General features: G+C 38.1%; 1 protein-coding gene across 2 annotated transcripts in view; it reads left to right on the forward strand.

The window, feature by feature from the left end:
- The window catches only part of CHRM3 (cholinergic receptor muscarinic 3), a 324,438-nt gene that overhangs the window by 106,412 nt on the left and 193,913 nt on the right, over positions 1 to 24,113 (forward strand). The window contains exon 1 of one of the 2 annotated variants that reach the window (XM_004709822.2): positions 3,938 to 4,001. The exons of the other annotated variant lie outside the window; for it this stretch is intronic. The gene's annotated coding sequence lies outside the window, so the exon portion shown is untranslated. Of the gene's footprint in view, positions 1 to 3,937; positions 4,002 to 24,113 lie in introns of those variants that run through there. 2 annotated transcript variants of the gene reach the window in all.

The raw sequence follows: 24,113 nt of genomic DNA on the forward strand, positions 1-24,113 counted from the left end.
ACAACTGCTCTGATGTGTCCAGGGACTCTTAGTTTCGAGAACCAAAGAATGGACTCATAAATGGCAAGCAGAAAGCAGAGTTTATTTGGAAAAGAAAGAAAAGCACCTGGTGCAGCAGGTGGGGGACTCCAGTGACTTGCTGCTGAATGAATGGTGTCTGGGGTCTTTTATCAGATGTGGGATCCATAGCCTGTTGTGTCTCCATGTTATAAATGGACCAAACCCAAGTCTGGTCCTATTTCTTAGATCCAATAAAAACTCATTCATGCTCTGTGTCTTGCACAGGCATGGAGAAGTAAGTAAGCATGTGATCAATAAGTCAACAAAAAGAGTGTTAAGATTCAAATTGTCCTAAGCTGTCAAATCCACTCCTCCAGACATCCTGCTATTCCCAATAATTCTCACTGGATCTCTGTTTCTTCATGCTTCCTGTGGCCTCCCTAACTCCTACATCTCATCAATGGGGGTGAAATACTTGGCATACATTTTCTGGCCTTTTTGTCACCAATGCAGCATTCTATTCAAGCCTTTTTATATTAACCCTCCATGGTCATCCTATATCCTTTGAGAAAATCTATCAAAATTACCATTGTGGAATCCCAAAAACAATGAATAAATAAATAAATCCCACAAACAATAAATAAAACCCAAGTTGCCCACTCTACCTTGAATGTAACTACCTCATCAAATCACCTTGGAAGCCATTGTTTAAATTGTACCCTTTTATTACATAGTGGCCTACTTGTTCAGCTGCTTAATCTCAAAGGTGAGACTTCCTGCACCTGTAAAGATTTATAGCTTTATAAATGCAAAGGGGTAGTTCTGCCTTGCCCTACATGCTTCTGTGAGTCAGAATTGACTGGATAGTAGTGGGTTTGATTCGGGGGATTAAGGAGACAAATATGTTACTCAAAAAAAAAACACTGGTCTGGAGCCATCTGCTGCCTGCAGAGACATGTTTAAAAGCATTTTGCGTAAAGCCAATCCAGTGCATGTAGCAATACTTTCTAATTCCCTGTCCTCTGTGCTTAATCTAAACTGCCAGGGAAATGGTCTCAGAAAGGAGAGACTAGGAGGGGGATGCCCATGACCTCTGCGTTCACAGGGATACGGTAAGAGTGAACTAGAACTCAGAATCAAGAATCAGAAGGTGAGATTGCTGCAGAAAGTGGCAGAAAGGCTATAAAGAAATGGGGGTTTTAAGGCAACAGAGAAAATACCGTAATGCATATGGGCTTTAGGGAATCATTTTACTAAAATCGTTTTACTTGGCAAGACAAGAAGTGAGTAAGCAGAGACAATACCAAGTTATGGAAATCATACAACTATGATGCCATCAAATCAAGGTGCCATCAAAGGACATTATGCAAGCAAATCTAAGGACAAGATTTATATCTTAGAAAGATCTCTGTCGCTTCAATGTGACAGAATTATTAACAGATGGTCTAAAACAGTGGCAAGAAAATGGCTAGTGAGTGACTGCAAGAAACCAAGGATGTGATTAGGTAGTATGTGATCACATTAAACCAAGGACATGAGGAATAGATATAAATCTATGTGTTTATGCTGTCACGCTTCATGTTTGCCTTTGTAAACAGTAAATAATGTCAACCCATGGAGATGATACAGGATGACAGGTTGGAAAGGAAAGTTGATTCCTAAAGCCTGAAGTGCCAGAGTCATCAAATAATAGTGTCCAGCAGACAGTCGAACAGTCATGCGTTGAACTCAGGGCACCTTATATGAAGCAATTGAGTTCCACATGGAGGGTTTAGTGAACACGTGGATTAAGCCATTGGAAAAGGCCTTCGATATACAGTGAGACGTACAAGGGTAGAAAATGGAGCAATAAGTGTTCAACAGACTCTGTTCAGAAGCTTGACAGAATCTGAATTCAGAGAACAGAACCAGTGGAAGATCATGGCATGGGGGTAGAAACAGGAGAAATTGAAAGGCATGATCAATAATTTAGATTCCTGAGAGTTCAAATAAGGATGGGTGTGTGTGTTAGGTTGGATTGTCTAGAGAAACAAACCAATGACACTCATTTATGCTCAGAAAATAATTTTATTTCAAGAAGCAACTCTATCAAATAGGCACCCCAGCCAAGTGCAACCCATGTCCACAGGTTGAATGTCAGCCAGGGCCCTCTTCTGGCTTACATACAGCAGGTTGATGACACCAAATGGTAGAGCAGAAAACAGGGAAATCACAGGCTGGTGGGGGCACAGTTAAGTGGACCCAAGGTTGGTAGCAACACGGCAGGGCACCAATAGTTCCCAGGGTCAGGTGGTGTACCTGGGGCCACCCCTGGAGGCAAGCAGTCCTAGCAAGCAGGAAGGTGAAGGGGCAGAAAGAGAGGGAGACGTTCCCAGTTTGTGTCTTTTGAAAAACCCACATGCCCCCTGCCCAGGAAAGCATCATCAAGCTGTGACTTGATTGATAGATAGGACTCTACCCCTACACATTCACCCAGGGTCAAGTTGACATAAAATCTAATTGCCACAGGGGAGAAAATTTTGACTATTGATAAGCTATTGTGTTCCAATAGTTCTTTCGAGTGTAATAGACAAACTCAGATTATAGTTTGTGTAAGTGCATGGTGAGGAGAAGTGGAAACCATGATCTCAGATGATTTTTAATGAGAATAGCCCTGATAATCAATGTAACTGCATTCAAATTACAATTTAACACACTTCTTCATAGCCTTCCAAATTAAAATTAATAATTTGTACCTTAAAGGATATTTGAACATTAAATGTGACAATATGTATAAAAAGATCATGTAAACATATAATTTAAAGTACATTAACAATGTGAAGGGTTATTATTTTCACTGTAAGTATTAGTTAAGTGCTCTTTCCTGCTTGGATTCCCGAGTCAGACAAATATTTTAATATTGGGAGATAAGGCAATAACTCAGCTTCAGCAGATGAGCCTTTCGGGGCCATTTTGTATGTTAGAAGGATTATTGTAATATCCGTTAATGCTTGCTTTGACTGTACCTTTAAGGGAATTAATGTTTCAAATGATGATCCTGAATGAAAGATCCTATAGCGCATGCTAAATAACCAATGTAAAAGGAAATCCTCTTCTATAGAAAATTTTATTCCAGTTAAATTCTTAAAATAGAGTTAACTTATATTTTGCTCATGTAAGAGTTCATTTTTATGGAGCCCTGAGGTTAGACTATGAACTACAAGGACAATGATTCAAACCTCCCACCTTCTTCAGGGGAGAAAGATGAGGGTGTCTGCTTCCAGCAAGATTTACAGCTTCAGAAACCCTTTGTGGGGTCACTAGAGGTCTGTTCTGACCCACTGAGAGCAGTGGGTCCATTTCAGCTTTCTCCCCCAGAGAAGCAGAGGGGTTTGAACCATTGACTTAGCAGCTCAATGTGTAGCCCACTACACTACCAGGGCTCCTTTGTACTAATATGTAAAAATTTAAAAGGTACTGCTAAGAAAGGATGTACAAACATACTTAATTTTATTGCATTTAACTTTATTGTACTTTGTAAATACAGTATTGCCTTTCCCCCCACAAACTGAGGGTTTGTGGCTTCCCTGATTAAGCATATGTATTGGTGTCATTTTTTCCAACACATGTATTCAGTTTACCTCCTTGTGTCATATTTTGTTAAATAATATACTCTTAAGCATTTTCATAATGCTACTGTACACAAATTAATTACAGTGTAGTGTAAAAACAACTTTCATATGCACTGGGAAACTGAAAAAAAATATGTGATTCTCTTTATGGTACTATTCAGTTCATTGTGGTGGTCTCAAACTGAATTGTCAATATCTCTGAGGTAAGCCTGTGTCTAACAATTATGAGCAGATTAACTGTACAGGTTTTGTTTTGCTTTGTTTTTTTCCATAGCATAATTTCACCAAAAATATGTATATTAGAAAATAGCTACATGCATCTCTCCTGAAGAAAGAAAAAGAGTGCAGTCTTATGGCTTGTCAAGATCAATAGCATTTTCTTCAAAAGGGGTGAGTAAGGCAATATCAGTTATTTCATTAAAGGATCTGCTGAGCAAAGATAATTGAGAAGAGGAAGATCAAGTGGCTCTGCCTCTCTACCGGCTATAGAAATGCTACTGTTGACATTTCTGCTTTTCTAATCAATATTCTTTTCTGATGTTGGAGTCTATGAATCAATGATAGATTGTTTCTACCATCCTAAGTCTTACCTGCCCAGGAAGAGCCCAACCAAATGGATATTTTGAGAGCTTGAGGGAAAAAGAATGAAAAACAAACAATTAATTATTGAATTAGGTACAAACACGAGATGGTTTAATGAAAGACAACACAGACCCTTTTGAAATTAGGTGATTTGAAAGGCTTTACCTTCAGCTGTAGAGTAAAAACACCATGGGGGTAGGGGTGCACATGGATTCCAGGACCCAGTTAAGACCAGTGAACAGAGTACAAGGAAGTCTAGCTAACATGGGTATGTGTGTAAAGAATTTCATTAGTCTTAGAAATCTTTCTCATATTACTTAAAAGAATCAGTTCTGTGGAGAGAGACATCTGACTAGGTCAGCCTTCAGAGGAAGTCCCACGCTCCCCTCAGCATGCATCACATCGCTACTGCTGGCCCCAACATCTCCAGTATTTCTCACTAGTTCCCTTCCCCATGCCTTTCAGAGTTAATGGGAAGACCATCCTATTTCTTTTTGTGCACCCCCTTCCCTCCCTGCCTCACCATCACCTGGGAGGCATGGAGGGACAGAAGGAATTGGTGAGGAAAGACTCTCTTATTTATTTGTGTATTTGTTATGGAGTCCCTATTATGTTTCAGGGAAACAGTGGGGAGTGAGATAAAAGTCCCTTTTCACTGGGATAGTATTGTTTATTTATCAAAAACAGTCTGAAAGACGTATTATACGATCACACATACACGAAATATCTAGAATAGGCAGATGTATGTAGACCCTGAGACTATTGGTGGGTTCCGGGGGCTGAGGGACACTGAGCTTCTGTTCAGGGAGAAATCAAATTCTGCAAATGTGGTGATGAATATAAATGCCTCTGAATTGTATATGTAAAAAATGTTGAAATAGAAAATTTTAGCTATTTATAGACTCAGCTGAAAAAATAAAGATTTTAAAACGTTTTTAAAATGCAGAATTAATTTTCATGCATCAACTAAAGATAGTCCCTGCCAGAATCTCGGGAAGGGTGGGATATTCAGAGATAAAATTTCTCTCTCGCCCTTAAGACGTTTCAGGTAAGACAAATCCTGAGCTATTTTCAATAATAACATATATTTCGCTGTTGAAAAATTCACAATCCTTTATTTATTAAAATTTTCTTAGATTCAATGCAATAAAATGAGACGGCTTCCAAATTCATTGTGCATCTGGCCTTTGCAGCACTTTGTTTAAACCAATATATATTTGTGGAATAATTGGGTCTTAGGGATTTAATGAATTTTAAAAGATGCCTCAGAGAAGCTAAATGATTTCCCCCCCCAAAGTCTAGTGGATGGCACGATCGAGTTTTAAAACTCAAACCTTGGACATAGGCTAGTAATTTGGTCAAATTATTATATTGCTAATACTTTCCATAAATCATGACCAACTTGAGTGGCACATCCATTATTTGCATTTTATAGTAAGAACCTAGCCTTTGAATGCTACTGGCCTAATTCTGAAGTATCTAAATGTACAATGATTATCTATTATAAAACAAGTGCCAATGGAAGATACACCCAGAGCTTTCTGGAAAGTCTTTGCTGCTAGATATAGGGTTTGATTGGCCGACAAGTATACATGAAAAACTTCTAATCACTTGTCACATTGTTGGATCTTCTATCAATTTGAGAATGATGTAAATTACAAAGTTTCAATAAATTACTGCTAGTGTTTCCACTGGCCTTTTAAAATAAGTTACCAATTTTTAAAGTATGGTACTATAGTACCAGTTTCTTAATTGCCTAGGAATTAGTTTTGTTTTTGTTTAAAATAATTTTTTTTCAAGAGGTGAAGATTTACCTGTCCTATAAGAGTCCTGTAAAGTAAAATCATAATGGCTTCATCACTCAGAGGGATAAACTGGGCAAACACACAGAGGTTTTTTCTTTAGTGGGAACCTCTGTTTGGGTTCTTCAAATTCTCATTCTATAATATAATCAATGGGGCCTTATATCTCCATCAGAGAGATGTGTAAAATGAATAGTAAGCAATAAATCCTTAACTCAGCTTTGAAGAAAACGGAATGTTCCTGGTAACATTCAGATTGTTATCTGATTAGTCTGGAAGTTTGGGAGCCATGGAGCCATAGCAGCTGGGATCTACTGATCTCTTATGTTGAGCTTTTAAAAGTGAACTATCTCATCAGGTAAGAATAAGCTCAGTACTAAAATGGTGGGAACTGGCATATCTCCTCATATTTTTTAAGAGCTCAGGCAATTCTCACATTGTAACAAGCTTTTGTGTTAGAACTGAACAAATATGCAACTTGTAGAAAACTAAATCTGTATTTCCTCAAATTACTGCTTTGCCACTGTAAGGTGTTTACTTCAGAAAATTTGTATTGTAGGCTGGGAAAATATTTCAGAATGGAAAATATAGAGATCACAATGAAAATAATTCACTCTAAAATATCTTCCTAGATACAATTGCGCAAACAAAATGAAAAAAAAAGTATGCTAGCTATTTGGTCTAACAATGATATGTACGGGTTTAGCAAAACCCAAGTATAGCACTTTTCTATCTCTCCCACATATTAGCTTGTTCCATTTTTGTCTTTTTCTCTTAGGCTGACTTGTATATTATATGTATTGTAAATCACATAGCTAAAGTGGATGTATTGATAACATGCAAGATTTCATACATTAGAGTAAGTGTGAATCCAGACCAGAATTATGTATTATATAAAACCATCTTTTGTTTAAATTTGTGTCAATTGGATACAACATAGTTAATATCTCAGTAGTTCTATTTTCTAACAAGATAATATACAAGTTGTAATTATAGTTCTAATCTAAGAACAATTTATTCTTATGACATTGGCCTGCTTAATACTTGCCCTCATGAACAGATCATGGAAGATATGGGTGTTATAGTCAATTGTGGTGTAGAAATCAGATGGTGGATGGCTACCATAAAGAATAGCATCTTTTGGACATTGGGTCTCTACTCAAGTACTCCCTCAATGCAAGACCACTTTGTTCTATTAAACTGGCAATCCGTGATGCTCACTTTCCTGACATGATCACTAAAGACAAAAGCAAGCGCATAAGCAAATGTGGTGAAGAAAGCTGATGGTGAACAGCTATCAAAAGATATAGTGCCTGAGGTCTTAAAGGCTTGAAGATACACAAACGGCCATCTAGATGAGAAGCAACAAACTCCACATGGAAAAAGTGCACCAGCCTGTGTGATCAAGAGGTGTCAATGGGATCAGATATCAGGCATCAAAGAACAAAAAATCATATCATTGTGAATGAGGGGGAGTGCCGAGTGGAGATCCAAAGCTCATCTGTATGCAACTGAACATCCCCTTACAGAAGGGCTATGTGGAGGAGATGAGCCAGTCAGGGTGCAGAATAGCACCGAGAGAATATACAACTTTCCTCTAGTTTTTTAATGCTTCACCACCACCCCCCACTATCATCCCAATTCTACCTTAAAAATATAAGTAGACCAGAGAATAAGAGCTGGAAACTGGCACAGATAAGAGCTGGAAACACAGGGAATCCAGGACATATAAACCCCTCGGGACCAATAATGAGAGTGGCGATACCAGGAGGGGAAGGGGAAGGTGCGGGAGAAACGGGGAACTAATCTCAATGATCTACTTATAACCCCCTTCCTGGGGGACAGACAATAGAAGATTGTGTAAGGGTAGACATTGTACAGTGTAAGACATGAACAAATGCAATAAATTATAAATTATCAAGAGTTTGTGAGGGTGAAGGAGGGAGGGGGAAAATGAGGAGCTGATACCAAGGGCTCAAGTAGAAAGAAAATGTTTTGAGAATAATGATGGCAACAAATGTACAAATGTGCTTGACACAATGTATGGATGTATGGATTGTGATAAGGGTTGTACGAGCCCCCAATAAAATAATTTTTAAAAAAAATAATAGCGTCTTGGGTCTTAAAGGGTTGTCTTCAAACAAGCAGCCATCTAAATGAGTTGTGAACTAAGTCCACATAGAAGAAGCAAACCAGCTTGTGTGATCCAAGGATTGTAAATAATAAAATTCAAGACTGAAAGAGGGAACAGCATTAGAGGTTAACTTCTGATCACCCACTTTACAGAAGGCTATGGATGACAGTGAAAGACCAAAATGCATGTGCAGAATCTCTGTGTGTTCCCTGTGTCTGGTGACCAAGGATGGGAATAGATGTGCTGTCAGACTGAGTGCATTAGAAAATGAACGAATGCAGATGTAGTTAGGTTAAAGTGTAACCACTTATCATTTGTTCTTCTTTTTGACTCGCTTTAAGTTTATTCTAGTTTTTATTATTTTTCTTATCTTTTCAATGGAGAATTTCTGTTTTGTTGTTTGCTTTTTGTTTTTACGTCTTTTTCTTTAAATGAAATCCAGGATAGGTAAATCGGCTCACACTTAATCATTGCCCTAATGTAATAACAATTGCTTCTTATGACACGGCCCAACTCATTACTTGCCCTCATGAAGTACTGAACATATGAGTGCTATAGCAATGTGTGGTGAAGAAATCTGATGGAGTCCTATCTGATGGAAGCTATCAGGAAGAATAGTGCCTAGGTTCTTAAAGAATTGTCTTCTAAAAAACAATCATCTAAATGAGAAATCAGCTAAGTCCACATGGATGAAGCACACCAGTCTGTTTGATCCAGGCATTACAATTTATAAAATTCAAATCTGTAGGTAGGAATAGAGTCAAACTTAAATTCCCAACACCCAGCTTACAGAAGACTATGAATGACAATGGAAGCATAGAATCCATTTGCGGTGCACCCAGTTGGATTAAGCATCTGGTGAATGCCCTGAATGTGAGTAGAGTTGCTGTTAGACAGCATTGTAAAATGGATTATGGCAGCTGCAGTTAGGTTAAAATATAACACTTCATCATATGATCTCCCTTTTGACCCATTTTAAATTTGTTCCAGTACTTAATATTTTCTGCTGTCTTTTTGATTGAACTTTTTCTGTGTTTTATTATTGTTGGGTTTTTGTTTTGATGTTTTTCTATGTATGAAATATAGAATAAGTAAATCTATAGAAACAGTGACTGTGTTAATAATTACCTAGGGACATGGTAGGGAGGTTGGTAAAATGGGGGGCTAATAATAATGACTACAAAAAAGGAAAAATGTTCTAAAATTGATTGTATGATGATTGCACAACTCTTTTTAATAAGTTTAAAATATTGAATTATATTACATGTGAATTATGTCAATATAATTTAAAATAAAAATAAATACATATTTTTTAAAAAGAAACAAAATGTTTAAGCTGGACATAATGACCCAGAGTCTTTTAGCTTTGTTTTTAATTACCACCACTGGAGGTAACAGTAATGTTTAACTTTTGCATTTCATTAGATACTAAGCTACTTTGGGTACTAAGCATGGACTCTAGTGGTGATAGAGCCCTGGTTATGTAGTGGTTGGGATTCAGATGCAAATCACAAAGTTGGCAATTCAGAACCACTATGTGCTCCATGGGAGAAAGGGCTGTCTCCTCCCATGAAGAGTTATGGTTTTGGAAACTCAGGGGCAGTTCTATTCTGTTCTATAGAGTCACTATAATACCCTCAACTCAATGGCAGTGAGTCTGGAGTTTTTTGTTTTGTGTTTTGGTAATAAGCAGGTATTTAATAGTAAAATGATATATTTTGATTCCTTTATGTTTTCCTCTTTTACGTTTTTCTTTTCTTTCAACAGTTTTATTGGCACCTCAGCTATATATTATACAACTCAATTGTTCAACCATATTAGGATGAACTGTAAAATCTTTACCACAATAATTTTAGAACATTTTCTTCTTATTTGTATTCATTGTGTTTCCTGTCATTTTTTCTTTCAATTTTGGCAAAATATACATAACAAAACATTCTCCAGTTCAGCAATATCCACATGTATAATTCAGAGCCATTGATTGTATTCTTTGTGTTGTACAGCACTTATAGATATTCCAAATTATTCCACCATCATTAAAATAAATTCAATGACCCCTAAGCAAAACCCCTTCCTCCATCACCCATATAATCATATACAAAGTTTGTTTTTTTTCCCTTTTTCAGTAGTTTTTGTGATATAATATGCACATATCATACAACTCCATAGTTAAAATGCTGTTTTAAAGAGTTGTATATGCAGCATCACAATCACTACTAATGCTTCCTCCCTGCTTCCACATTCATTGATTGCTCCCCAATTCCATGTGGCCACCCACTTCCCCATAAACCATTGCATAAGTTATTGTCCCTATTCATCAACACCTTTTGTGCTTCATAAACTGGGACACATAACAGAAACAATAAAAACAAAATGAAACAGAAAGAAGAAAACAATAATAGTTATATAAAAATAAACATAAAAATACAGACTATGAAATAGAGACTTTATTTTAAAAGCCAGAGAAGAAATTTCTTTCCTGAAAAAAATCAGAAATATTTGAGCCTACAGCAAATTCAGATTGACTCAAGAGAGGTCAACTGGCCATGTATCATATTATACCATGGTTTGATCCACTATAATCAAGTTTACAATGATCTCTGACTGATAGTAGACTGTTGGAGTCACTGGGCTGTGGCTAGCGGGGATCTGGTTGAGGCTTAATCTGACTAGATACTCTGCAAATGGATTTGGGGTTCCCACTGTCCTCCAAAGCCATCTACAAATTGGTGTTCACAGTTTAAGCTCTGATATCATTTCCTTCATCATATTTGGATTTTGTTATCATCTTTGGATCACACAGATAATGTGCTTTTTCCATGTGGACTTAATTGATGCCTCAATTAGATGGCTGCTTGTTTGAATACAAGCCTTTAAGATCCCAGACACTATTCCAATTGATAGTTGGGCATCATCTGCTTTCTTCACCACACTTTGCTGTAGCACCCTTATGTTCAGTGATTTCTCATGAAGGTGAGTATCAAGCAGTTGATAGTTATAGTGATAGTGATACTTATAAGAACTAACTATTCTTGGATTTGGGATAGAATTAAGTGGGAATCCAGAACCCATCTGCCTGATCTTGGGTTATGAATGACTCTGATTTACTTTTGTAGTCATACTATGACAAAAACAATAACCAAAATACATATGCTTGAGATGTTGCTGATTATATTACTCATGTTATCAGCTCTTTTAAACTGTAGATACACAGATTTTTAGCCAGATAGCACTATTAATTTTGTTACACTGTCAGTATAGATATTTGATATTAGATAATTTCTGAAAATGCTTTTATTATCTGTGTGAGTACAAATTATTAATCCCTCATTTAACCCATACTTGAGAACTAACCATTCATGCTCAAAATACTTGCATTATTTTGGATTGGCCACTCTTGCAAGGATGGATACTCTTTCTCTCCTTTTTTTTTTTTTTTACCATGAAAACAAATTATTATATCTAGTTTAGCAGACACATATATTTTTGCCAAAAGTTAAGCTTCCTGGTGTTAACTTATTTAAAGTCATTTGATTGAATTTTTGAGCATTGTCAAAATGAACTTGAATTGCAAAGTAGACAGATTCTGGTAAGAGAGGAGAATGTAAAAAGATAAACTACTCATTCACTCTAAAACAAAGAAACCAGAAAGTGCAGGCAGGGGAAGAATTTGGATCCTTGAAGAAAGATTACTTGAGTGGACTCAACACACCTACAGGGAAATCAGGGAGCAGGATCCACCAGTTGCTGGTACCGAGCTGCTCCACCTGCAGCATTTATCAAACTTCAAGATAACCAGAAAGAACACCACAAGTTACCCCTGGGCAACTTCCAGCAGAACAATTTCTACTACATCACAGAGCCAATGAGAGAAAGGTACACATCCCCAGGTTCCCCACTCCTCCAGGAAGCTGAACAATGATTGAGACACCCTGAGTGCACCCAACAGTTGGTTGTACCCCTACCTTCACATAGCTCAAGACATCGAGGGTATCCTGACAAAGGGATGAGCCAGGCAGGAGTGTCACAGAGCACACGAGGAGTGGCGATACCAACAAAGGTGAACTGAAACATCTTGGGTTCTTCATGGTTGGTTCTCTGGCTCCTGAACAGTCATACACATCAGACATCAGAGACTAGGGCCCCTCATATGGCTCCCACACTGGGCTCTTGTGAAGACTTTGACTTCTCAGATTGTCCAGGGGAAAAAGCAGCTGCATGATTAGCTTGTAGTTTTGTTTTTCCCCTTCTTTACCTTGTATTGATGAACTTCCAGCCACAGCAGGGAAGAAACCAACCTTAGTAACAACAACCAAAGAAATCTGTCTTAGAATGGGGGGCCTGTGGAGAAAAAAATAAACACCTCTAAAAGACCCAAACGTACTGGCATGGAATTGATGTCAACTCTCAATGACCATATAGGACAGGGTAGAACTGGCCCTGTGAGTTTCTGAAACTATAGCCATTTATGGGAGTAGAAAGCCTTATCTTTCTCCCACGGAGTAGCTGGTGGTTTTGAGTAGCTGGTGGTTTTGAACTGTGGATCTTAAGGATTGCAGACAAATGTATCACTACTACGCCATCAGGGCTTCTCCCCAGGGGGGAAAAAAAAAACAGGAGCCAAATTATTGTTATTCCTTCTGGTTATCTTCTGATATTTTGTTAAACCATCAGCAGAAGACACAGGACTAAGGGGTAGAGGGAGTAATCCTAACACCCTGCAACTCCCTTAAACCAGAAAATACCCCCATTTCAACTTCGTACATCAGTGAATATAGTCAGTGTGAATTTTTTTATATGCCCACACTAATGACTGAAAAAGAGCAAATAGCTCCTGGCTTTTACTGTGTGGCATGGGTGTGTGAGTGTTCCCATTATTCTGGTTGTTTGAAATTTTGTTCTGTTTTTTAATATTAATTTGTGCAATTATCATGCTGGCTCTTGTATTTTTAAAATAATTCTTTCTTGCAGCCCTTGACAGTGCCAATTGCCCATACACCACACCACCACCTTCATACCTATTGCATCATGATGTTTCAGAAAACATAGACAATTTCAGTTCACACAAAGAAGCAAAATACTGACAAAAATAAGTAACCAATGTACAGAGCCAAATGACCTTCCAGAGAATAGAAAGGCATTGGAGCTACCTGAAAAAAATTTCAGAAGAATTCTCAGATTTCATCAATAGATGGAGAAAATAATTTTTAAAGGCTACAGAAAAAAATAAATGAAACATTAGAAACTATACCAAAACAGAAAGAAACACAGAGATTTAGATAGTACTTTAAAAGAGCAAAAACTCACTGCCATCGTTTGGGGTCTTAAAGGCTTGCAGGTAAACAAGTGGCCAGCTAGCTCAGAAGCAACAAAACCAACATGGAAGAAGCACACCAGCCTGTGTGATCATGAGGTGTTGAAGGGATCAGGTATGTGGCATTAAAGAACAAGAAATCTAATCATTGTGATGAGGGGGAGTACAGATTGGGAACCTAAGACCCATCTGTAGGTAACTGGACATCCCCTTACTGAAGGGTTGTGGGGAGGAGATAAGCCAGTCAGGGTTCAGTGTAGCAACGATAAAACATACAACTTTCCTCTAGTTCCTAAATGCTTCCTCCCCCACCACCCCAACTATCATACATAACCCCAATTCTACCTTACAAGTCTGGCTAGAGCAGAGGATGAACACTGGTACAGATGGGAACTGGAAGCACAGGGAATCCAGGACGATGATCCCTTCAGGACCAGTGGTGAGAGTGGTGATATCAGGAAGGTGGTAAGAGGGTGGGGTGGAAAGGGGGATCGATTACAAGGATCCACATATAAACTCCCCCCTGGGGGATGGACAACAGAAAAGTGGGTGAAGGGAGACGTTGGACAGTGTAAGATATGACAGAATAATAATAATTTATAAATTAGCAAGGGTTCATGAGGAAGGGATGAGCAGGGAGGGAGGGAAAAATGAGGAGCTGATACAAGGGCTCAAGTGAAAAGTGAATGTTTTGAGAATGATGATGGCAACAAATGTACAAATGTGCTTAACACAATGGATGGATGAATGGATTGTGATAAGAGTTGTACGAGCCCCCAATAAAATGATTTTTTAAATAAATAAATAAAAAGCAAAGAGCAAAAACTCACGGCCATCGTGTACATTCTGACTTAGAGCATGAGTCCAGGACAGAGTAGCACTGCTCTGTGGGATTCCAGGCCTGTAACTGTGTTCAGGAGTAGAAAGGCTTATCTGGTTGAGGTTAAAAAGTCAAATTATAACCCACTATGCCTGGTGGCACAGTAGTTACGTGTTAGGCGGCTCACTGTCAGGTCAGCCATTTCAACCCACCAGCCACTCCATAGGAGAAAACTGGGTCTTTCTACTCCCATGAAGAGTTGCAGTCTCAGAACCTCACAGGAGCAGTTCTACCCTGTTCTACAGAGATGCTCTGAATCCGCATGGACGCGATAGCAGTGAGTTTTTGGTTCGAAAGAGCAAATCAGTAGACTTGAAGCAATGGCAGGCCAGATTAATGATTATGAAGACAAATTATTCCATTTCAATCTCCAAGAAGAATAATCAATAAAAGGAGAAAAAAATGTGAACAAAATCTAAGAATTATGTGGGAGACTATCAAGAAAAATAACTTATACATCATTGGTGTTCCAGAACAAGAAGAACCAAAGAATCCACAGAGAATATAGACAAAGATTGCCTAGACAGAAACTTCGCTCACACCACAAGATAGGACAAAATAATCTTTCAGAAAGTTATAAGCTCTTCAAACAAGATAGACCCAAACCAAATATACTACAATATATCATAGTCAAACTTTCCAACAACAAAGGCACAGAAGGGATCTTGAGAGTAGTTCAGAGAGAAAAATGAAATAAAGTTACCTACAAAGAGGGAAAAAAATGCCAACCAAGAATTTTCCATCAAGTCAAATTATCCCTCAAATATGAAGTAGAAATAAGAGCACTTTCAGATAAAGAGAGATCATAGGAATTTGTAAAATAAGAATGTAGTAAAGTAAAATTTATTAATATAATGCTAACTCCAAGTCTCTGTAACTTCTACCAAATGGTTGGGTGAGATTATGCAATTAGGATGTGTGAAACCCTAACAGAGGAGATTAGTCAGTTTTAGTTGCTATGCCCTGGCTATAAGAATGAGCCATTTTAGAAGGATAAACAGAGAAATTCTGGACCGTCAAGGAAGGAGAGCCACCAGTGGAGCAGGTTTGACATCTCTGTATGCAAGAGCAGAGGCCAAGCCCAGAGGCACCAGAGACTGTGGCATAGAGACCATGGGACAGAGCAAAGGAGTCAGGCCAAGAACAGAGGCCAAGGCTGGAGAGTATAAGGTACTAAAGGGGAGCACTGCTGAAACTAAGACTGTCAGAAAGGATCAGGTCACTTCCTGGCCCACAGAGGCAGTTGGCCAAGGGACCACAAGGCTGAGGATTAAAGAGTGATTTGCATACTGACTGAAAAGAGGACTGCTATGAACAAAAGGCTATATCATTAATGGCAACCTGTTAACTTCCCTAATAAACCTCCTTAATCAAGAGTACTATCTGTAATTTCTGTGTAAACACTGGAACAGAACCCAACTTTAAAGAAAAGAGTTGTGGGGCAGCTATTAGGAAGTTCAAGTTGTTTAAGTTGTTAGAGATAAGAAACTTTATCTGATATGTAAAACCTTACCTAATTCGCAACAAAAAGGTTTTTTGAGAAGTAGGTAGAAGATAATGAATATTTTTATTGAGGATTCTTAAAAGCTATTTTACTCAATTTGTTTCTGAGTATTGATGATACTTAAAATTTTTTTTTTCTCACAATGATCCAGGAGATTTTAAGTTTTTGACAAATGGGAATTTTAATTTTGTCCATTGGTAAAGTTATCTACATTGAGAGTCACATGTACAGTTATTTTAATTTCAATTCCTGTTTGAATTAGCACATCATTGTCCCATGGGATATTTTCTGAGTGAGATTTCTTCCATGGTGCTATGTTGGCTGTCGTTCAGCTCTTGTTTGTGGTCCCAATACTGTTTGTTAGGATACAACTGCCCATTTCATCAGAAAAATAAGGACTTCTCCCTATAAATTTATAAATAATATTCCCAAGGAATATACTCATAGGAATAATCAATCATAGGGGACAAAAAAAAAGCAGCAAGAAAAGTTAATCTATAGCTTTATAGGCCTGCCTATTTTTTGACTGAACCGTTGGGGTTGTTCAATTCCAGATTTGAAGGGTACCTAAGGATCATAGTTTCAGGGGTTCTACTAATCACCATCAGATCAGTAAGTCTTACTTTTTCATCCAGACATAAATGATCAAATCCTTTTTCTAAAATGTACACTTCCCAGAAAGCGGGGTGGGGGGGAGTTAAATATCACCATGTTTTACAAGTATCCTAGGAAATAGTTCTCCTTTTTTTACCAGTGACAACTGATCTAAAGAACTTTGAATTTTATGAGTTACCAGGTCTCCCTACTCATCCTAACTGATGGTCAAAGGCCTGATGATATCAGTGTCAAATTTAATTGTAGGTTAAATTATTGTACTGCAATTATTTTTCTTGGTGTTAATATTTTGTTTTAGCCACTGAAATAAAGAGTAACATAAAATAAGTGGTCAGAGTTATTAAGCCAAGTGGTGCAGGCAGGCCACACATATGTGTCACCTCGCCAAGAAAAATAAATCTTCCACCAATTGAAGAAGTGCTTAACACCAATCGGATATTTCAGAATAGTCTATTACAGATCCCAGTAGTGGTGATGACTGCATTAAGTCAGAATAACATTTGTTTGAAATTAGTCCTGAGAAGGTTGCCCTGGGTATGTCAGCAAACTGGTATATTGTCATTTTAAGACTGGCAAGAATTTCCAACAAAGCCAGTAACAATAAGAAGATTAATAGTCTGCAGGAGCCATAGATACTCTTGCAACAGGAAGAGTCAGATTTCACCCTCCCAGGGAACTATTCTCTCTCTTCAGTGAGGACAGCTTTCCAGTTTTACTGTGAGAATTCACGAACAAAGCTTTTCTAAAATCCACAGTCTTTTGATTATTTCTGAGGGCATTGACACAGGAAAATGTTACCATATTATAAAAAAGGATCTGGGTCAAATTCAGAAGTATATAGCAAAATAAAATGCCAATACTATGAAGGAAAAGTTGTTTCTTTCTCTAGGTTCATCCCATTGCATAATCAGCTGGGATTTCCTGTATTTACCTATCATACAATAGGTAGATGTATGAGAGGGTGAATGGGTGGATTAAATACACTGACATAGTCTCCAGCATCACAGCAACCACAAGCCACCACAGTATGGCAAACTGGCAACTAGGTACAAATAAACAGTGGACCATGGATACAAATCTGTGCCTTTTTTGCTTGACATTCTCTCCTAGGAAATTCTCAGAGTTACAGGACTGAGCATCTATATTGTTCTTGCTCTACACAGGTGACGGATAACTATTATTACTATCCAGTGTTCATAGAGATCAGAATCAGAGAAACAAGCTGGTTGTGACTATGCCCTCTACAAATCCTTTCCTGCAAAGGTGTATCAGATCACAGAGTACATGCAATTTCATCTCCAAACCTGGTGACTCAGCTAAAATTAAACACAGGCCTTGTGACGGGTGCTGAGGTGGTAACAGAAGATAGAGCGATCATTCTTCAAAAAGCTCTCACATTGATCTTCTGACCTCCGTGACTCTAATTTTCCTCTACCTCCATGTGACTAGTGCAAGCATTTTTCTGTCTCACTAAAATGATCTGCTTTACCTTGCCCTTCCATTCTTATTTTTAAATGTAGTCTCCATTAGTTTTTCCCCAAAGACCATTAACTTATTTCCATATCAGTTGGTTTAACAATGTATTCCTCTATAAATCTTAAATTACCTTCTGCCAATTTCCTTAACTCTTACATGATTTTCTTTCTAGGACTAAAATAAATAATGATTTAATACTAATAGTTAATATATGTAGAAACCTATATTTCTGGGATACACACATCACATCACATTTGTTATTTAATTCTTGCCAACATAAGAATGGTATTGTTACCAGAATTCAGGGTCTTGTCTCACCAAAAGAAAGATTTATTTTGGATGGCATAGGGCACTCACAAGAGAATTTTATTAAGAAAACTATTAAAGAATAAGAAACCCTTCCAGCCAGCCTGGCCAGACTCAATATTTCTTATGTCCCACATGCATACTCAAGGTGCATGCATGCTCAAATTCTCAGGAATGGCCACATGGGGTAGTATGGGGTTTTAGGCAATGTAGTATCGAGATCGTATCACAGATTCCATGCATGCTCTATCCCAGTCTCTACCTCCTCTCTCTTGCCCTGTCTCATTTACCCACCGAGAGATTTTATATACATAATTCTTTATGGGATCGGGGTGGAGGTCTCTCCTGTTTTGCTTCCTGCTGATTTGGGTGTAGAGTATCAGCGCCCTGCCTATATGATTAGATATCACTCCTTGTCTGCTCTATCTAAAGGAGAGTAAGCTCTTCCAGCTGGAGATGCTGGGGTTGCGGTTGTAGGTTATTCAGTTGGATTATTCATGGCCAGCAGTCTAGGTTTCCTCAGAATTGACTGGGTTTGGGATTACAAAAAATTACACCAATAGCCACACACAAAGGTTGTCCTAGGAGGAATTCTTTATAATGATGAGATGAAAAGAAACATGAAGAACAGACTGGTACCCATTAATGCTATATCCAAGAACAATACCAGACTTAAAATACATATTATTTATACATTTCTCCCTGTTCTGTTTCATTCTTAAAGATTCTTAGTAGGTTTCCTTATAAAAGCAATAAAAAAGTGTTGTTTGGTATAGCCAGCTGAACTCTAGGGACAAAGAAGGACAGCTCTTTTCCTATATGTTGTAGCTCTGAGGAAACTTTTAGGTTGTTCTTATTGTTAGGTGCCATCGTGTTAGCTCCTATCCTTGGCTACCCTCTGCACAACTGAACGAAGCACTGTGTGGTCCTGCACCACCCTCACCATTGTTCCTATGCCCATTGATGCCGCCAATGTGTCCGTCCATCTCATCCAGGGCCTTCCTCTTGTCCACTGCCCCTCCACTTTAGCAAACAGGATGCCCTTCTCCAAGAACTGGTCTCTCCTGACAATATGTCCAAAGTATGGTAGACAAAGTCTCCCATCCTTGCCTCTCAGGAGCACTCTGCGCTTACTTCTTGCAATACAAATTGGTTTGTCCTTTTAGCATTCCATGATATTTAAATTATGCACATACATGAATTAGAAAATGTAGACTAAGAGTACTTTCAAAACTATTGAATGTATTATAAAGCTATACTTTCTAATTCATGCATGTGTGCCCCAATGTGTATCCCTCTCTTTGTGAACACACTATTATCCCCTGCCTTTTCTAAGAGTTGTCTTAACTATTTGTGTAGTTTAATGGTTAGAAAAATGTGTGTAGATTGAGTACTAAAGATGGATTTTGCACTGATTCAAGGCATAGGATGGAGGCAGAACTATGTGTGCAGGCTGCAGATTTCCACCAAACCCGTGGCTTTTGGCTTTTGGCACTAGCACATTTATTCCTCTTGATTACAAGTTGAAGATAGCACACTGATACTTACCCTGGGCTTTGGCTGGGTTTCAGATGGTGGCCATAGCAGGCTCTCTAAACTCACAGTGTTGGTATTGCACTGGATACCATCTTGCCTATTGCCACGAAGAAACTCCGTAGAACTGATTAGAATCTATGTTCCTCACCTCGGTTTAAGCCATTCTTTTTCCTCCACTACATGTGAGGCAACAGCGATAATACTATTATGAGTATGATGCAGGTTACCATGATTACTTATCCCTTATAAAGCTAACTTACCTAATATAGTTATTGCTAATGGCAGCTACTCCGATTTTAAGTCTGGTGTCTGCAGGGCTGTTATAGTGTGTAGCTATGAGGCCCATTATCCGATTCACTGTATATCTTCTTCTATTGTCTCTGAACTATCCATCTATGTGCCACAAGAAATACTGATTACTGTACAGACTCTATCTTGCTGAACTAGTAAAAATAAAGTTCAAGTATGCAGTTTTCTGGGATTACTCTGTCCAAATTGTTTAAGCTATGCTCCCACCCCTCAACAGCTTTGTCTGCCATGTGTGCCATGTTGATTGACCAATTTCTTAAAGACTATCAATTTAATCCTAACATAACTAGAAATGCAAGTTATTAAAAATTACCAGGCCCAGCTAACGTGTTGGACTAAAGGTTTCTTTTTTACTCTCATTTTACAACATCTAATGTTCTAATGTCAACTAGTTTGTCACATCTTTCTTGGCACTACCCACCTAAAACTTAAGGAAAGGTTGGTGCAATGCTATAAAATATCTATTTTCCCTGAAAGGCAAGTGAGGATATTGTTTTAGCAACCGTGTGCTACACAAGCAATCATATAACTAGACTCTAAGTCAGATGAAATCAAGGCACCACCATAAGTGCTTCTGGTGCTTCCTCAGCTTTGTGAAATGCAACATTGCAATGGGTCTTTCATTGAGTTCTGGAACCCTCTTTTTGGGTAATGCATTCAATGCAGTTTGAACTTCTTCCTTCAGCACCATTGGTTCTTGCTTATATGCTACCTCCTGAAATGGTGGACTGTCAATTAACTGGTTTTGTTACAGGGACTCTGTGTATTTGTGATAGTTAAGGTTTATTGTGCCAACTTGGCCGATAAACACATGTGGGATTAATTGAAGGGCAGAGAGATAAATGGCTCCATGAGCCTCACCTTTCTAATTCTCTGGTCTCTTGCTCTCTGATGGTCGGACCAGGGTATAGCTGCCTTAGCCAGTTCCCTGCTTCAACTTGCAAGGTTCACTTCCTGTGAGACATCCCTGAGGAGAAGCCACATGGACCTATCCCGATGCAGCCCTGGGTGTGGAAGAAGCTGCGTGGAAATCCCTACTAGTGCTGAGATGCTTACACGCTCAGTGATTTGGTTTTCCTCCTGCAGTCAGCATCATTGCGTGTGGTTTGTGAGTTTGAGGAGGACTTTGTAGATCGGTGTCAGACATATGGGTTAATGTCAGACTTATGGGCTTGGACAGCACTGGGTTGGGATGCATTCTTAATGTACACTTACCTTTTATAGAAAACCCTTTCTTATACACATGTGAGTTTCTGTGCATTTGTTTCTCTAGTCTACCCAGACTAACAGTATTCTTTTCATCTTCTCTTGATGCTTCCTGGATCATTCAATATTTTGCCTACACAATCTTTCAAAATTGCAATTCGACACTTGAAATTTTTCTTGAGTTCTTAACACTAGAGGTAGCCAGGGTACTGAAGGGGAGTCCATACTTTAACCTTAATTATACAAGGTAAAAGATTACAAAAGTTTAAAGTGGGAGGCATAATTAAATGATAGTTAAAGATTGGGGTTATTTTGGCAAATTTAATACTGCATTAAGATTCCCAGCACTTTGAATGGATATGAGAGTTCAACAGAAGCATTTGTTTTTGTTGTCTGTCTATCCCCTAAGGCAAAAGGTAACTAGACAGGTAATTGACATCATTTTAGGTTCAAAGAGGTAACAAGTGGCACAAGTGGGGATAATCAAACTGTACTTGTAGGTGAGCCACTTATAAGCAGAGAGGCTAATCAGTGGTTGATTCCAGAAGGTGTATAATTTTCATGTTTAGTCCTGTAGCTGATTGGACAAGCACATCAGGAACTTGGTCTTCTTTGGGAGAGAAAGATGTACCTAAGATTTTATGTCTGGTAATTTTTCAGCATTTTAGACTTTGTTTGCACTTATTCATTAAATCAAACAAAGCCTACAACATGGGGAAAGAAGACGAGAAGAAGGTTTATAATAACAGGTGGCAGATGTGTGATAGATCCAAACGGACAGTTACTAGGCAATCGTGGAAGTGAAAGAACCCAAACAGCCCGATGCCTTGAGTGTATTTTGGAGTAGCCTTGTTTTTGCTTGCAGCAGCCATTTCAGCTTAAAAAAAAATTTTTTTAAGCATTTCAGCTCCCCTAATCTATAAGGGGGTGGTTTAGTCACAAGGAGGAAAAGTTCTATTAAACTTCTTTCTTGTGGGCAAACCAAAACATTTCAGCTCCCCTAATCTATAAGGGGGTGGTTTAATGACAAGCAGGAAAAGTTCTATTAAACTTCTTTCAAACCACTCCCGCTGTTTTAAACAAAATGATGTCTGGGGGCAGATTTTTTTATCTGGGGTGTAGTTGTAAACTTATCTCTTAATACCATTTTCCTGTGGGATTCCTATGATCCAGATCAGTAGGGTTTTTTATGGTCTGTCAGTTTTTCTGAAGAGCCTTGGTTAATAATGGCAGCTAGTGTGCTATTATAATGTAGACTACTGTTTTCAGGCCAAATGTTCCCATTGCCTAACTTATTACAAATAATATTATTTTTATTTAGGGTCTGAAGATTAAACATATCATTTTTTAAAGATGCAGTCCAAAATTGTGTCTGGAAGTATTAACCCTTGGTTTCCATCCAAATCAGCAGGGGAGATCATGGCAGAGCTAGATCATTCTCTTCCTGTCTACAATGTTTAAGAACTGTTCAGAAGAGAGCATCCCCCTCCAAATCCGGGTTTCCATGATTAATTGCCCTCCCACCCCCACCCCCTCCCAGCACCACTTTACCCATTTTGGTGAGGACTTCATCACGAACCCCTGGAAAACTGGTTCAATATGTTCCTCACAGGAACTATTAGCTCAGGTTTACTGTTAATGTCCTAAATGCACAGAAATGACCACTCAGTCTGTCCTAAAACTAGTGGGGAAAAGTGACCTGGGATAAAATATCACATCTCTTTCATAATGGTTTCTGGCTACTGCCACCAATTCTGACTCACAGCAATACCATAGGGCAAGGCAGATTTACAAATGGTGATGAGATCAGAAAGAGTCGTCTTTTCTCTCTCTCTTTCTTGAAGCCATTTGTGGTCTTAAACTGTTAGTAGCCTACATTTTAACTTTCTAAGCTACCAGAGCTCCTTGCTGATGTTTTAAGGAGACAGATACTATATGGTTAAATTTCTGCAGCATTCTGGGGATAATAGCTTTGCCCAAGATCTGAATAGATTAAGTTGTAGCAAACCCTTTTTAAATAGTTACTTACATACAGAAGATACTCAACAATTTCCACAATATTCAGTCATTAGAAACTGATTAAAAAACATTTAATTTATTTAGTGGCTAATTTACATTTTGGGCAATTTTTGCATCAACTGTAATTCATGAGCTCTGTGACCATTTGGAGTTCTAGAAATCTTGATTTAGTTTGGCTGGCTCCAAGTTCAGGTTATTAAGTCATTTTTATAAGTCCAAGATAAGTCTATTTTTTATAGAACTTTTTCTGTTGTTACATGTGGATCCACAAAGCAAAAGCATGTCTCTGCATGACAAAAAATATGGCCATGGTTAAATCATAGAAAAATACATATATAAATATATGTGTGTGAAATTTCTTTAAGGTCTTGAGTGGGAAATTCACAAACTAATGCAAAACCAAAGTTAATAAAAATTCAGAAAGAGTATGAGATCAAAAGGAAAACTGCTTATGTTTCCAATATAACATCAAACTTAAGTTATTAAATCTTTTGTCATTTTTCTCAGTGGCATACTGAGAAATTGTTGGCGTGAACTAGTGGAGTAACCACTAGCAGTGGTTACCAAGCTAACTTCTACTGATCAAATGTACTTAATATGATAATTAACATTTATTAAACTGGTCATTATTAGAAACTAGCCATGATATCAGCAGGGCTTTGGACTTTCATTAACCCCTTTAAAAGACAGTGAGTGATTTCATATTATTTTAATGGAACGTGTGATCATTACAAAACAAATTGTGAAAGATTTGAAGGTCCAAAATTATATGTTATAAACTACATAACACATACCAAAACCAAAAACCAAACACTGCCA

This window comes from Echinops telfairi, unplaced genomic scaffold (genome assembly GCF_000313985.2).
Source record: "Echinops telfairi isolate 266 unplaced genomic scaffold, ASM31398v2 ScPeMD7_3509;HRSCAF=4178, whole genome shotgun sequence".
NCBI classification, from domain to species: domain Eukaryota; kingdom Metazoa; phylum Chordata; class Mammalia; order Afrosoricida; family Tenrecidae; genus Echinops; species Echinops telfairi.